Source organism: Halichoeres trimaculatus, unplaced genomic scaffold (genome assembly GCF_033239565.1).
Source record: "Halichoeres trimaculatus isolate MK-OKI-2021-1 unplaced genomic scaffold, fHalTri1.1 fHalTri1_scaffold_45, whole genome shotgun sequence".
NCBI classification, from domain to species: domain Eukaryota; kingdom Metazoa; phylum Chordata; class Actinopteri; order Labriformes; family Labridae; genus Halichoeres; species Halichoeres trimaculatus.
The window spans coordinates 91,817-105,869 of record NW_027437224.1 but is presented as its reverse complement, the minus strand read 5'-3'; the positions used below and the strand labels follow the sequence as shown (position 1 = coordinate 105,869).

The 14,053-nt window shown below is 40.3% G+C and overlaps 1 long non-coding RNA gene across 1 annotated transcript in view; it reads left to right on the top strand.

Moving 5' to 3' along the window:
• LOC141786583 (uncharacterized) overlaps positions 1-11,077 on the top strand; it is a 40,773-nt gene extending 29,696 nt beyond the window's left edge. Inside the window, exon 3 of the long non-coding RNA XR_012597849.1 lies at positions 10,820-11,077. This is a non-coding gene — a long non-coding RNA (uncharacterized LOC141786583). The remainder of the gene's footprint in view (positions 1-10,819) is intronic.
• The last annotated feature ends 2,976 nt before the right edge of the window (positions 11,078-14,053 follow it).

The following is a 14,053-nucleotide window of genomic DNA, read 5'->3' as shown; positions in this document are numbered from 1 at the left end:
CACAAAGAAAAAAGAATAAAACTGGTGTTTTGTGTTTAAAAAGTTCCTTGACCCAATTATAACCGTGTCCAAGGTTCAATATAAAAAGGTCCTGTGAGGGTACTTAACTCAGAGAGGGGTGCATCCAACGTTGCTTCTCCTCAAAGCTAATGCCAGTGCCTCACAGCAACGGTCCCCTTGGCAACTCCACGGTGACTCCCCAACATCAGCCTCCTTCTCTTCACAGGAAACCGTAAAGGCCCACAACTGGCTACTGCTTCTTCTTCCTAGAGCAATCGGGTCTTTTCAGGGTTGCTTCTCGTGCTTTGCTTGCGGTCCTACTGTCGTCCCTCTCTGCTATCTGCTGCTCTTTTTAGGTGTCTGTCCTGAAGTCCTGCCCGCCAGTCTCCAATGAGCTGGTTTTAGGGGGGGATACTTCAGGGCCAGTCAGAAAAGTCATTACCTACCCACACACTTCATATAACACCACATGCAATAAAAATGTAAAAGACCAACCCTGTCACACAAACACAGATTCCGAAGATTGTCGTTTAGGCTCCTGTATGGCAGCTGTTACTACTGTCAGTCGTGTCTGTGACTGTTGAGGACCTGACTGTACCCGGCGTACTGCCGGTAAACATCAGAGCAGGTTATTTTGACTTTTTTTCTCGTCCTTTCGACTTTGATCTCAAATTATTTTTTGACTGTATTGTCATTTCAACTTTATTCCCGTCATTTTGACTTTGATCTTGAATTTGTTTTTCAGCTTTATTCTAGTCATTTCCACTTTGATCTTGAAATTTCAATTTTATTCTCATCATTTCGACTTTATGCTGCATTCCATTTGTATTCGGAAGTCAGAATTTGCGAGTTCCAGGTGGGAACGCCCAACAGGAACAGCTCCCGAATTCGGAATTTCCGACTTGTAAGTTGGAGCACCCACACCAACCCCGAGTTCCCAGTAGGAAATTCTGAGTTCAGTTGTACAATGTAAATAAGCTTCTATTATATTCTTTTCTAACAATTTCTGACTAGTGTTTGTTGCAATTAAGCAGCTTTGTATACATAGTATAATTCGATGTTTATATACAGAAATACTGCTGTTATGCCAAGTTTTTTTTCCGACTTAGCAACTGGAACGCTGAACCTCGGAGATGACACCCCACTCCCGACTTCCAGCTCCGAGTACAAATGGAATGCAGCAATAATCTCGACCTGCCCAAAATTATTTTCTCTATCCCAAATGGCCCTAATCCACTTCTGTAGTTTTCACAGACTGCCCAACAGATTTGCTTTGCATGAAGTAGAGATGATAACCAAATGTATGGAGCTGAGTCAAGGCCAAAAGTTTTGTAAATTATTAAAAAAAAAAGATCATAAAAAAAAAAATTGAAACAATATTTTTTTTTTTAGTTTGATACTGATTTAAAAAACATAAAATAAAACAATCCTGATTTTAAAAATAAATAACACACTAAACCAAAACAAAAAAATAAGCAAAAGCAATTATTTTTCAATCCAAAAATAGTCTTGATTCACCTCTTTGATATTTTTAAACAAATCAATTCAGTTTTTACTCTTGATTTTTTTTAACATTTGAGCTGTTTGTTTTTTCAGGTGCAATTTTCTTTTTTATAAAATCTCCCTCAGCCTGTTTTTTTTACGCATTCAAATCTTCATTTTGGCTTTCAGATATTTTTTTCACTTTCGGATTGTTTTTTTCTTCAGATTCAAACTTTTGGCCCTGTTTTGGTGAGGGGAGCTTGGTCTTGACTGAGAAGGGTGTGGGATTGTGAGTGACAGCATCAAAGATGGCTCAGAGCCTTCCTTGGTGCTGTTGTTTTCAGGAAACGTAGGCACTTAAAGGAAAAGTTTGGTTTATACAGCTTTTACATTGTTTATAGAATGAAGTAGAACAAAATACTCACCCAGAAGGTTTTCCTGATCCAAGTAGTGCTTCGGGAGATATTTAGATCCAAAATCGTGCAGCGGACGTCCGTATAATGGGATCCATCGGGGCATAGACAGCGCCGCTCCTAAAACTGCATTGATCGTCCAAAAACTCGTGTTTTTCACCAATATTCCATTATGGTCCACTCTGAGATAGTCCTCTGTTGCAGTCTTTGTCACTTCAGACAGGGCAATGTGGCTGTAATGACCTCTGAACTGACGAAGACTTTGTTTAGGTTTGTCCCTCAAAGAAAGGAGACAGCAGTACTTTCTGGAGTCTGCGTCCACCATTAAAACCAAACACACTGAGTAGTAACATGACCAGCATGGGCAGTAAATGGATCAATAAACAAATCAATATAATCGGTGTGTGAATGAGGTATGTTCAAACATTTTGAAAGCTGTGTCACCAATAATTTAGATGAGTTTTATCAGCATGAGATAAAATGAATTTCACAACCCCCCCCCAATTCTTTCCCCTTCTCGTACCAACCGACTGGTACGAGAACAGTACCAGTCGGCACTCTTCTCGTACTCTTCTCGTTGCTCTTCTCGTAGCAACAGTGTCAACCACACGTCCTCACTAAGGCTGTGTCTGAAATCACTTCTTATTCTCTATATAGTGCACTGTATAGTGAATATGTCATTTTGTAGTGCTGTCCGAATTCTGAGTAAGCATGGTCATTCAATATATAGTCCACTCAATGTATCCCACAATGCATTTTGTAAAGTAGTGTATTAGAGATGCTCACTATAATAGCAATATATACCATCATGAGTTCAAACTGAAGGAATGGCTGATTACATGATTACTGATTACTGATAACATGAAAAATCTTTAAAAACTGTCAGAGAATGACACTAAGCTCTCTGCTAAACTTTCGCGGGAACGTGTCTCACAACTTCGAGCAGAGAAACAAACAACACAGACATTAGCCACTAAATTTTTCATTGCGGATGATGCATTCACCGGATTTTGTAATTCTCAAATATAGCATAAGTTGCTGTGCAAATATATGGTTTATGAATTTTATGAATAATGTGTAGTAAGTTATTCTATTTGGCTGTTGCGGAAAATACGCCAAGTATAACATTAGTTATCACTGGAATAAAAAACGTTTTGCAGTGTTTGAGAAAAATAATTAGTGTAAATCCCTAGCCGTCCATGAGCGACGCGAGTGTAATTACGTCACTGTTAGCTGCTGGTGAGTGAGTGAGTAGTGTTGGAAATGTTGTTTTAATTTAGCTGATGTAGTCCACTACATCTAATTCACTATATAGTGAGGAGTGAGTAGAGAATGAGTGAATGATTTCGGACACAACCTAAGATAAAACTTTCTGTCTCCTCCTTGCTCAGAGTTGCTCTTACAACCTTCCTGAATCACTCTTAAGCTAAGACTCCTTGCTAGGAATTTTTAGTTAGGAGCTCTCTGAGAGGACTCTGAGAACCTTTGTGAATATGGGCCCAGGTTATCTGTGTGTGTGTGTGTGTGTGTGTGTGTGTGTGTGTGTGTGTGTGTGTGTGTGTGTGTGTGTGGTGTGTGTGTGTGTGTGTGTCATGTTTTAAAATTTTTTTTGTATTTTTAGTATAGTATGGTAATAGTATTTTTATATTTCAAATTCGGATTTTATATTTCAAAATCAGATCTCTCCCATTTTTTTTCACAGGAAATCTTGTTCTGGAAAGCAAAAGATACAGAGTTTGACAACCTATGGCACAGTATCTAAAAATTCGGAGGCCTTTTAGCATCTATGGATAACTGTTAAACCTGAATACGGAGACAACCCCAACCTCTTCTGAAGAGTTTGACCTTGCCCAGGCTGGTCTTGGAAAAAGGCATGCCAACATGTCCAGGGATATGGGCCCTGAAGAGGTGATATAGTAAGAAAATGCAACCGTTACATACAAGTGACTTGTTATGCAAATTAGTTGATTATTGATTTAGTGTTGTAGATAATCTACAAAACACAGCAATGAAGAGTGAAGAAGATTAAAAAACAAAAACATAATAGAGCTAACTGGGCTGGTGTCAGGGGTAGAAGGGTACAAATATCAAGTAGTAATGGAGCCATATGTGCTCCAATACAGCAGGGATAATCATTTTAGTCTGAACACTGCAAAGACTCAAAATCTTTCAAAAATGTCTTGTTCCTAGTTAAAATGTCATATATGTAGTCCAAAGTGACTTGATTTTACACTTGCTTGAAACAAATTTCCATTTGAAAAATAATTGCTGTTTAAGTATGCCAAAATGCGTTTTATCTGAGTACTCGAGTACTCAATGTAATTTTCAGTAGAGTACGCGAGTACTAAAATATTCGATAGTTGCAGCCCTAGAGGAAACACGTGAGCTGGCTTTGCGGAAGTCTTGCCACTGACTGACACGCCCCCATATGGAATATCGCTCTCTGATTGGACGCTGCAGCAGCTCAGACTTCTGTACATGAAACTTCACAATCACAACAGAGTTTAATGAGAGAGAAAAGGCGAGCTGAGGACAGGTGCTGAGGATTGTTCAGAAACTGATCATATATCAGGTAATAAAGTGTTTTTAGTGAGTTTAAAGCACAAAACACTGAACACAACCATCATCAAATCAATATAATTGAGGATTTTTTCTGAAATCTAATGAATAATATCTTCCTGAAACAGAATAAACTAGGTTAGATTAATAAGTTTCAGAGTTCACAATCTAGATAAAGGCTAAATTATTCATAAATAATCTAACAATAAGGCATTTACCGGTAAAGTGATCCTCGAGCTTCTTAACTGCACACAGAATAAACAGAGTGCAGGTTTTTTTCATGGCAACGTGTTTCTTAAACTGGTTTAAGGAACAGACAAAGCTCTTTTACTGTTTATGTTTTATCAGAGTTGTTACAGCGCACATGTGCAGACACACAAACAGCTATTAGACTTTGTTAGAGCTGACTGACAGATGATCCAGAGGTGATCAGCTGATGCCGTCATCAGTGAAACACGTTGCTTCATGTGACGCTCTGGAGGAGAGGATGTCCCATTGCTCTAAAAACGAGTCTCCTCCACCCTCTCTCCTCTCTTCATTTCTTTGCGTCTCCCCATGCATCCATCTCTGGTGGGAGGAACTAAGACTCAAGTGAACGACGCAAGTGGAGGAAGGGAGGATGGAACTTTATCGCTTTGAGACGCACCCAGGGCCTCCAGCTCTGCTTAGTGGCAGCGTCTCCCTTCCCCCCTCCTTCCCTCTTTTCCTTATCCAGGTGAGCATGAGTGAGGTGTGTGGAGTGCAGGCAGGTTCAGGCGATTGGTAATCACCAGACTGGTTCACCAGCAGTCACCTTCCTCTGCCATAAAACCAGACTGCAGCCGCTACTGTGAATTGGATCTTTGCATACCACAGTCAGTAGTAAGCTTAAACTCAGTCTTTTCTTGCATATTACGCTCTGGATTTTAACACTGTTTCCTGTACCTCAGATCTTAGACCCACTCAGCCTGACTCAGCTGTATTTTCTTGATTATCCAACTCTGAAGCCTCCCCCGCCTCGCTTGCACACCTCCCCAGCCTGCCTTCCTTAAAGCTCTCCCTTCTCTTAGGCTGTCTACCAAGGTTTCCCCTCTCTCTCTGGGTCAGCTAACTCTAGTGCGAGCTCTGTAGTGTGGTTGGGTCTGTTTCGTTTTTTAGTCCATTTTGTTGTGTCCTTTGCCATGCGGGTTGTGTGTTTCCTAGATCAGCCCCATTTAGTCTGAGATCGTGTTTTCTGTTTATCTTGAGTTAATTTCAGCACAACCTTAGTTAGTTTTGTAGCCTCCTGTGTAGCTCCTTATTTTGCCTGACTTCTTTAGTTAGTATTCTTCTTCAGCCAGTGTTTATTTACCGTGTGTTCTTTTTTTTTTTTCCTCTACTATTTATTGTGTCTTTTACCTTCCCGCTGTTTGAACTTATTCTTATTAACGATTGTTGTAGTTGATTGTGGTTTTATCCATTTTGTTTTTATTGATCTTGATTTTAAGCCTGTACAGCACTTTGGCCAACTGTGGTTGTTTTAAAATGTGCTGTATAAATAAAGTTTGCAAATTGCAAACGATGTTAATGGCAGTTTCACAAAATCATTGTTCTTTCCCGGCATTTCCTCGGCATGTTGCTGACGTCGCGTGTAATACATCAAGGTACCCTCGGAAACTTGAGAATCTGAGGATAACGCCACTTTTTACAGCTTATGAATAGGACCAACGGTTTGTACATGCCAGTCGACCTGGGATCTTCAGAGTAAATCTTTTATTAGTCTCCATCAGAAGTTCCGATGCCATGTCTGTTTCATCAAATTTACCCCAGAGTTCCTACAACTTCATGCAAGCAGGTGTGGGTAAAGGTAATAGATAATGTTATATAGTGAGATGCTATTACGGCCTACCACCAATAGAGGTTGCTAGTGAGTTGTTTATACAGGGGTAATAGCCAGAAGAAGAGTGTGAGTTGCTGTGATAGAAAACCTGTTGTAACCTTTGCAGGAGTTTGGAGTTTATTAACTGATTTGGGTGTGACATCATAACTTTACAATAATCAGCTTTTCCCACAATATTCTAACCGTTGAGACACTGAATTTGGGGGTTTCATTATCTGTGAGCCATAATAATCAACTTTTTTAAAAAATAAATGCTTCAAAAATTTCACTCTATGAGCCATAAATAGATTTACAATATAGAAATGAGTGACCAAACAATCTAACTTTTTCATGTTATTCTCTTTTTTCGAGATATACCTGGAGCAATGCTACTCAGAACTACAACACACAGTACAAGGTGCTCCTGGAAATTGTACTTGCTTAGTACCAGTGCAAAGTTCAGTGTATCTGTGGGATTCTGGAGGAGTCCCACTGTCCACAGTTGTTGTTCTGTTCTTAGGGAGTGATTATCCCAACCCACCCTGGAGACATCAGAGCCCTGTTCTACGAAGCAGGATTACTGCCTAGCGAGGTAGTTTTGAGGAAAGGTTCCGGATTCCCTGTTCTATGACACGGGATCACTTCTCAGCGGGGCGAGTCTCCATGGCAACACACGCTGAACGGCTAACCTGCTCCGGGGCAGGTTAGGTTCTAGATTGAACTCCCGGACTTTAAAAACCCCGCCCACTGACCAATGAGCCCTCACGAAAAAAGGCTTGTCCGTTCTTAGAGGATCCCGTGGACATCGGAGCCCCACCCACTCTCTTTTTCGGATGACCACCTTTATGAAAGTTTTTCCGGGGAGGGGTTGGTAGCACATGACACTTTCTACAGGTAGTTAAAGGGAATAAAGAACTCTCATTGCCATAATAAGATCTTTAATGCCAACACTTCTGTTCCATGACAATATTTTATTGCCCATATTAAAATTGTGACAGGAATTCATGTAGGGCTCATGTGGGCTACATATCACAAAAAATGTAAACACGATAGGAATGAACAAATGAATAAATTCATCTAAGAAATAAATTAGATATGGTGCATGTTACAGTAAAAGTGCATGGTGAACAGTGCTATTTCAGGATGATAATGGCACAAAAGATTTTTTTTGCACTACACCACTACACTTACGCATTTAGACTATCAGCAATTTTCTGCCAGCACTCCTTCCGTGCTTTAACAGCGGCGACGGTGTTGCTTTTAACGTTAATTACATGTTTCAGCTCGTCATACTTCCTCGTGATCACCTCCTGCTCCTCCTGAGTGAAGTATGCGGTCCTTCTGTCTCCGGCCTGCTCTGACGCTCCAGACGGCTCAATGTTCGCGATTGGTCAGATGCAGCGGGCCCCGCCTTATATGTGTGCACGCGCTCATTGCCTAGCTGGATCCACCTATGAGGTTGATAACCAGCGTCATGAACCCGTGTAGCGAGACCGCCGGCTACCGCGCTCAGTTCAGCGAGGTAGCTCCAAGGCTATCTCGCTAGGCTAAACTTGCTTCGTAGAACAGGGCCCAGTTCCCTTAGCAGATGCGGAAGGAAAACATGCTGGACAAAGAAGAGGTGGATGCTATCAGAGGGATCTAGAAGACCTTCATCTTCAAGGCTGTGAAGACTCTCATAGTGCACATTTGTTACAGCCATCCTTGCGTCTCGCCACAGACGTTCTAGTACAAGTTCTAGTACAAGTACAATTAACTTCAAATTCTCACAGTGCATTTGTTTTGTTTTTTTTACCATCGATGATTTTTTTTTTACTGAAAATTATATATACCGTAAAATACCAAATAGTAGCTGGGGCGTTTATTTGTTTCAATCCCTGCGCAGACCAGGCGTTTATTTGGGACCGGGCGTTTATTTGGAACAGGCGTTTATTTCTTTCCCAGGAAATAACATTCAGCGGAAGTGGTAACGTCTTCTTCTTTGACTCTTCAAAGCCTCCTCATCTTTACGTTGTTATTGCATAATTCATCCTGGCAGACTACCTGCGTTTGTTTATATCTGGCACGCTGCGCGTGGACTGATGCACTAAGCGGCGAGTGCCTTGTACCCAGCTGTGGCTCTGCAGCAGAGGAAGTGCCGTTTTACAACACGATGAGAACTAGAGCCTTATTTAGCGGTGTTTTTGTGTGAAAGCAACGCGCTGAAAAGTCTCTAAATAAAGCGTGAATGCAGACCAATACCAGATTTTTTCGGTGGGAGTCCGTTTATTTGTGTTTTGGGTTAAGTAAAATATGGGCTCATCTGAGTCTGCACTCAGACGGGGCAGACGAGCAGACGAGCAGGGAGGGGGTGTTTGGTGCGAGCGCTCCGGGCTTCTGCTGCACAAAAAACACAGCTGTAGGGTCATGTGTGTGCCGAACCGATTACGTCGATCCTAACGGATCACGGATCAATCATGATCCGTTGCACCACTACCAATAAAGTACAGTCTGTTTCTTTTACAAAACTCAGTTTTCAAGAGTCAACTGTCAGTTGTGAGCTCAGCGTTTGCGTGTGTGTTCTGTAATTACGCCCTGCAGCTCGTAGGCTGCGCCGAGTAACTTACCATACCCCCGCCGTTTATTTGGAACGGGCGTCTATTTTGCTTAACGTGCTGCTGCACCCGGCGTTTATTTGGAACCCGGCGTTTAATTGGAACCCAGCGTTTATTTGGTATTTTACGGTAAATGCATAAATACCATTGATTGTGCACCCTCTTTCCTGACGGGAAACTGCCCCTGCCACACCCCCTGAAAGTGAACATGCACCGTGCTATGTCAGCATTTTCAACTCCTTGGTCTCACTGATCAGACTTTGTGCAGCGCTAACAGCTCAGTAAAAGCATGGGTGATGTTCTCCAGCATCTCAACCTGGCTGGAAAATGTTCTAAAAAGTTGCATCTCCTGGTTGACAACAAACTGGAAATAGTCCACATCTAGGAGCAATTTTTGTGTGACTTGAGAAAGTTTGATTAGAAGCCACTGAAGAAATTCCCGTTTTTAGTTCCTCCTAGAAAAAAATAGCTCCATGCTTCTTTTTCTTTCATCAAATGAACTCTAGAACTTAAAAGGAGCAAAAAGAGGACAACTTTATGTCGAAACGAAACATGCGCACTGCAGTTTATCTGTAATCTATCCCGGTAGTTTACATTCATTTAAACTTGCAAACACTTGCCACAAGGGATGAATGGAGCAATAAAATGTTTTGAAGGTCTGTGAAACGTGCGATGATTGGCACATGGAGGGGGCTGACATATTCACAATTCCTCCGGTATTTATTCACTGTAAGAAGACAGTAAAACACATGAATTGTCTTCTAAAATTTCCCTTGTACCTCTGTTCCTTCAGCGGTGCTACACGGCACAACTGTGACATCTAGTGGACGAAATAAACAATTACATGCAGCTAGATGTCTGAACGGTGCTGCACTGAAATCTGTGACCATCGGAATATGTGACCGCAGGGGGCAATGGCAGGCATTGACTATGTGTGCATTGTCCAAAAAAGAGGAGGAGAAGTTGAGTTACGTAAATGGTGTACTCAAAGATACATCTGGGGTAAATGTTTGCAAAATCTGTAGAAATTGGGTGTAATTTATACAAAGCAGTCGATTGATGTTGCTTTATCTGCTACCCACAAGTAAGCACCGCTTGTGATGGCTTCCTACTGATAAAGGAGAAACAATCGTATATACAGCTACATAACCCAGGAACTGAAAACCCTACATTAGATCAGGCGACTTTTAAAGGAAATATATACTATAATCTACGTTTGCTAAGAGCTACATTTTATGTAAAAGTCTATATGAACTGTTTCAAATATGTAGTTCGCTGTGCCTGCTCTCATGAGATACATGTACAAATCCTTTTAAATTTACGTTTTAGTTTATCTATACTTCATCTATATCTTCACGATCGTTATATAATGTAATCCCTCTAAACATGTTCAATAAATAAGTAAAAATGTAAAATGAGTGTTGTGGCTATAATTAAAAAAAACAACTATTTAAGAACATGCTGTAAGGAGACAACAGCGTAGCCATCAGATAATGTGACCCTGCTTTACTCACATAATAACTGATTAAATCACCCACATAACTTTTTTGTGGGCATTTGTCATCCTATCACATTGATCTGGACTCAAGTCTTCCTACTATGGATCATCATACAGTCAGAAACACAGAGCTAGGCGGCGCCCTGTTGGCTATGGCTGCCTTTTGCAGCAGCTCTCTCTTTTTTTGTCCATTTCTTGTCATTTTTTTTGTCTCTTATTCGTAATTTTTGTATTTGGAGTAGATCATTTCTTTGTTTGGCTCATTTGTTGGTCATGGACACCAAACTTTTTTTGGCTTCAGTGATATTTTTACTATTTTTGCTCCTGTGTTTGTCTGGAGATCCTACATGTAACCATGGCCAAATTGTTTACATGTGAACTCAGCTGTTAGCAGTCTATAGCATGTCAATGCTAACTGGTGATGTCTTCCCACAAGGTGAGGAGAAGGAGGTGAGGACGACATGCTGGTTCTCAGGTGTGAGCTAAGAAGTGACGATATGGACCTGTCCTTCCATCCATCGTTATTGGGGACGTAGGATCTATCTCCAATAAGATGGACGAGCTAGCTGTGCTAACCCAGCAATAGAGGGAAAACCAGAGGGCAGAGTCGCATCATGCTATTCATAAACATGGCTAACGAAGCTAACATCAGACACCAACGCCATGTTGGAAGAGCTTCACCTGCTGTGAGCAGACAGGATACAGGAGACAGAGATGGAGCATGACTGAAGAAGCTCAGTCCTGGACCCTGTGGAGGTGGAGGCTGGTTGAATTGGAGAATGATGGACAAGCTGTCATCATCTATTTTCTTATGGACCTTTTTGCACTTTCTTACTTTTGTTTTCTTGATTGCTGCCGTGATTTCAATTTCGTTGTACATGTTACAATGACAATAAAGTTCTATTCTATTCTTTTCTGTTCTATTCTCTCCCACCCAATCAACACAGTCCCCCGAACTTGTATACAGGCACAGCACAGATGAACATGACAAAACTTACACACAATAAACATAGATAAATACGGGGAATGAACTGATACAGACAACAGAGCCTCTCCTTCTCTTTTAGCTAACCCCCTTCAGTCTAGGATGCATCTGCCAGAATACCTTGCACATTCTCGGTCCCACATAATCAAGAAAGGGAGTCCATATATGATGAAATGTTCCAATTTTCCTTTTTGGTGCGATATGTCAAATAATCTATGGGAAGCAGAGCAAATATAACTTTGTGCCATTCTGAGAGGGTTGGTGGCTTTTCTGAAATCCATTTAAGTTACAAACTTTCTTGCAGCATAGGTCAACATTCCACAGTTCTTCAGTATAGGTGTTCTTGAGTTTAACCCCAACAGAAGGCATACAAGGGTCCATTCTCCAATCCTTGTTAAAAAGCACACTTTGAAACAATTTTCCCAAAAAATTCCTGTATATACACATAAGACTACATAGTATGTATAAAGCTACTGATCTCTGTGTTACACTTGGTACACTTCTAGACTTCTGAAGGTCCATTCTATTTCTAAGATGAGGCGATATCTTTATTCCTGTTTGAAATGCTTTTTTCTTCCCTCACATTTATCTGAATCACCCCTTTAGCTAAGCATGAGTAGAAGATCTGCACAATATTGGGGCCATATTTTTGGTTCCATGATATCAGTTTCCCTTTGCAACCAAATAATACAACAGGGCCCAAGTGAGTATGAGGCCCTAGGCAAATTTCATTTGGGGGCCCCCTTACACTGAAGCACAGACTTCTGTAAATGAATGCTGTATCATTCACACATGGTTATCGTTCACCAACACTTAATCTCTCACGTCCACTATAAAGTACACTATATCTCTTCAACATAATGCGAAGCACTCATAATTTTTATGTCTTTGTTAGAGATGTGGTCTTGTATTAATTTACACCTTAGGATTAAATACTCTGCATGCAGTCACTGCTGTTTACTGAACAAGTATCATTGAATTGCTTTTGGTTTGCAAACTGAAAATTTCAACACACACTCACTGCGCTCAGGAGTTCCATAAGAGACAGGATGCTCTACCAACTGAAGTGTGTGATGAAGTAGGGATGGAACGGTTCACAAAATCCACGGTTCAGTTTTTATCACGGTTTTGTAGTCACGGTTATCGGTTGAGTTCGGTGTAAATTGTTGTTGTTTTTAACACCCCAGATTACTATATACCCAAATAATCCACCATTAACAGATAATCTTTAATCAATTATATCATGTATAGTCATGAAATACCTGAAAGAATGAGACTGTTTACCATTTCGAACATCATTAAAGCTGAGTGAAACATTGCCAGTTTCAACATGCCAACTCCTCAGTAAGGAAAGTCACTATTGACTGTCCACAAAGTCACTAAAAGTCACTAAATGACGCTGCTGTCTAATCTGCAGAATAATTCACGTGCATGTAATTGTCATGGACTTTGTAGGGCAGAGAAATAACAATGGAAGAGAGAAAGCAGGTAAAACACAACATCATTATCAACTACAAAATTACTACAACTACAAATTAACTGTCTTCCGTCCATTTTTTTTAAAATGTCTAATTAGCAACCCTCTTCCTTAATCTGGGCCGGGGATGATAGAAGTGACCATAATGAGACACACACTTGCGTGATTCATGTGAATGCAGGAGGAGACTACTGTGAGTGAGGGGTAGAGGAAATTTATTCTGGTGTGGTATTTCATTATACTTTACTCTTTTTAAAAAATGAGTGCAATAATGGGGGAACATTTTATTTATTTACTTATTTTTTGTATTGTAGTCTTTAACTCTGTACCTTAAAGAAGAATTTGTTTTAATTTTACCTTAAAGTGACAATTTTTTGCACTTTAGTTTCTTTAAAAAAAAATCCCAATGTTTTGGGTAAAATTTGTTTTGTTACTGTTGTATTGTTTCTTAACATATAATTTATAATGACACTAAATTAATTTGTAGTCACCTTCAAACTTTGCCAAAATTTTGTCCTAGGTTTTAACAACATAATCAAAAAAAAAAAAATCACAAAAACACCTTAAGGTCTGCAGCTCGATGATACATCAACCCTTAATATTAAAAAGTATCGGTATCTGAATCTGTGTCTGTATCTGTATCTCTATCTGTATCTGTATCTGCCATACTGGCCCTGTATTTACTTGGTATCGGATCAATACCAAAAGTCCCAGTATTGCCCACCTCTAGTGAGGAGGACTGTCTGTCTGTGTTTTTGATAGGGAAGGGACTCACACACGCTGACCATTAAGACTCAAATCCACGTTATTTTCATTGTTTGTATTAACTAAGTTTCCTTTTGGGGAAATTCTATTCTATTACAATAAAATTATTCTATTCTATTCTTACCTATTCTTACCTATTCTTACCTATTTTATTTTATTCTATTCTTACAATTGTTTAAAGTATGTTGTCAGTAACTGTTGTTGTATTTCTATAGCAGCCAAAGGTGAAGAGGATTTAAATGACATGGAGCTCAAGAAAACAGGTCAGTCATGTCCAGCAAGGAAGGATGAGTGATGTGGAGTTACAATGGAGACAAGGCTTCCTGCAGGTAAATGAGAGATAGGAAACTCAGAAAATCTTCAGAAAAGGTTTGAGGGGCTTGAAGAGAAAACCAAAGGCTGCTGCTGTGCCACCGTTCGAACAATAAAGCAGAGGTGAACAC